General features: G+C 37.5%; 1 pseudogene; it reads left to right on the top strand.

Annotated features, from left to right (window-relative positions):
- The first annotated feature begins 217 nt into the window (after nucleotides 1-217).
- On the top strand, nucleotides 218-1165 carry LOC124959203 (olfactory receptor 5L1-like; annotated as a pseudogene).
- The last annotated feature ends 1970 nt before the right edge of the window (nucleotides 1166-3135 follow it).

Below are 3135 nucleotides of genomic sequence, written 5' to 3'. Positions count from 1 at the left end.
ATAAATAAGTTAATTTAGAACAGTGGCATTCACTGAGATACTTAACTTTTCCTTGATAGTTTGTTTTGTTACCTTCTTAAATATTCTGAGATCATTGATATATTTTTATATCATGTTAAATTTTTCTGATATTACTATAAACTTCTTTTCCCTTTTATTCTCTCTCCAAAAAAAAACCACCAGAAAAGATTATTCTTCCCAACCTGATCAGCAGGGAATGGTGGAGGAAAATTGCACCACAGTAACAGAGTTCATTCTGCGGGGATTGTCATGTCCCCGAGGTGAGAGTCTTCTCCCTCTGATATTCCTTCTCATCTATGGAGTCACAGTTTTGGCCAACCTGGGCATGATTGCACTGATTCAGTTAAGCTGCCAACTTCACATGCCCATGTACTTTTTCCTCAGCCACTTGTCCTTCATAGACTTTTGCTGCTCCACCACAATCGTGCGGAAGATGTTGGCCAACATCTTCAGCAAGGACAAAACCATCTCTTTCCTAGGGTGCTTGGTGCAATTCTACTTCTTTTGTACATGTGCGGTCACTGAGGTCTTCCTCTTGGCAGTTATGGCTTATGACTGCTTCTTGGCCATCTGCAACCCTCTCCTCTATATGGTGACCATGTCCCAGAAACTCCGCATGGAGTTGGTTTCCAGTTGCTACCTCTGTGGAATGGTGTGTTCTCTGATCCCCATGTGTTTAGTTCTTGAAATCCCATCCTACAAATCAAATGTGGTTGATCATTTCTTTTGTGATCTACCACCTATCTTTCTCTGCTCGCTCTGATGTGTCAATCAATGAACTCATTTGCATTCATTGTGCCCACTGTGAATGAGGTCATTACCCATCACGATCATCCTCCCTCCTACCTGTTTCATCCTCATCACCATCCTGAAGATGCGCTCTGCAGAGGGGAGGCACAAAGCTTTTTCCACCTGTGCCTCCCACCTCACAACCATCGTCGTCTTCCATGGAACCATCCTCTTCACTTATTGCCAGCCCAGTCTAGGCCACAGTTGGGATGCTGACAAAGTGGCTACGGTGGTTCACACTGTAGTCATTCCCATGCTGACCCCTGATATTCAGTCTGAGGAACAAGGATGTGAAAGAAGCACCAAAAAAATGGTAGGAATCCAAAGTATTTCTAACAGTTATTTTCTTACGTAGATTTCAGGGTTGCATAAGGAAACTTTAAAGGCAATTATGGTGCGAATGAATGTGGAGAAATGTTAAATGGGAAATATTTTAGGAACAAGGGATTATGTGTGCTTTCTAATGGACCACTTACCTGTATATTAAGCCATGTATTATACTGGTTATAGTTTAATTGACTCTTCTACCTTACCTACTCTTCTTCAATCTCCAACTGGATTGAATGGATTTGTAAGATGGTATAATTAGACCCCATTTCTTGGTCTGACATAGGCACAACGAATTCCCATCAAAGTACATACAGAAATGTTTTTTCATTATCCTTGATGCATATAGCCATTTTCACTAAATTGAATTCACTTTTATTAGAGGAAAAATTATATTTATTTAATATCTATGCTTTTTCTTCATAATATGCTATTAGTTTCCAATGTGCTCATATGTATTTCTGGATAGAATTTTTAGTAATTTTTCACAATTTTCTCTTTATTACTTCTTCTGCTATGAGATTACAATTTTGGAACATTGTAAACTTTCACATCTGCAAACTTGACATGACATTCTCTACATTTATGACAAAATATTCATGAAAATTAAATATTGTCTTAAATTCTTACCAGTATACATATATTATTACCTATTATAATATCATTTTTATTGCTTTACTTTTACCTTTTGCTTCAAATTTTATAATTATTCCTGATTAAACAATTAAATTATGTGTTTGATGCCCTACCTCTTAAGGTTTCAAAACCTTTGTTAATGTTTTTATTATTTTTATCTGCTAGAAATGATACCATTCATTCGTTACCTTTTCTAAATCAAAATTCTATCCTAAACCCACTATATTATTTTCCTATGGTTTCAGAAAATAATTATCACAAATGTGATGGTTTAATACTATGCAATTTCATTTTCTCACAGTTCTGGAAATCAGAAATCTGAAATTCATATCACTGGGCCAAAATCAAGGTGTGAGCCCCTCAAGAGCTCAGGAGTTTCTAGAAGAGAACATCATTGCTCCTCCAGCTTCTGCTACCAGCAGACATTCTGTGACAGTTCATCCAACTAGACAAACATCTTCAAAACTCCCTCAGCTCCATCTTCATTGCATCTTCTCATGTGTGTGTGTGTGTGTGTGTGTGAGAGAGAGAGAGAGAGAGAGAGAGGAGAGATAACATTTAGCTTCCCTCTTATGGCAAGATATCTCCTTGAGATTGCATTTACAGTAGCCCCCAAACCTGCAGGTAGTCTGGGATACTCTCTCTGATATCAGGGATGGGGACATTTGAAAAGATGTTGTTAAATATGAATGTGAGGTCAAGTAAGCTTGAATATACAGACAAAGCTGTAATGTGGAAAAGAAAAATAAGGAGGATAGGGGCTTCACCTCCAGATAAATGAGACATTTACTGAAAGAGTCCTCAAAATTACCCACAAACAAAAGAATGGCCTAACCTTTTATGGAGCAGCTGAATCAGGAAGGCTCTAGTATTTTTTTTTTTTTACAATGCCTTTAATTGTCCTTTAATTCTCTGTGAAAGAGACTCTTGTGTCTCTCTGCATGGTCCTACTCTACTTGATGTTTATGGTTGATTTAATTATGAATGGGGGGGGGGTAAAAAAAGGCATTTCACACAGTGTGAGAGTGGGGAAGTAGAAAAAGAGTGTTAGCAGCAAATTATAAATGAAGGCCTGAGCGTTTCTCTGCCATTTTACCCTCTGTTTAGTCCCTGTCTCATCCCTGTAAAGGTCCTTCATCTAATCACATTTGCAAATAAACTTTCTCCAAACAGGGTAGCAGTTATAGTTTCCAGGATTATGCCTGATCCTCCGAGTTTGTCTTCAAGTTTAACACATACATCTTTTAAAGGCTAAGGCATAAGTTAATGTTCCTTGTTTCTACTAATACTGCACTTGTTTTTTTATTCTCTTAAGATTGCATTGCTACTTATTTGTGTCTCTATTTTCATGAGTCATTTGTT

Source organism: Sciurus carolinensis, chromosome 11, assembly GCF_902686445.1.
Source record: "Sciurus carolinensis chromosome 11, mSciCar1.2, whole genome shotgun sequence".
NCBI lineage: Eukaryota > Metazoa > Chordata > Mammalia > Rodentia > Sciuridae > Sciurus > Sciurus carolinensis.
This window is presented reverse-complemented; position numbering and strand designations above follow the sequence as displayed.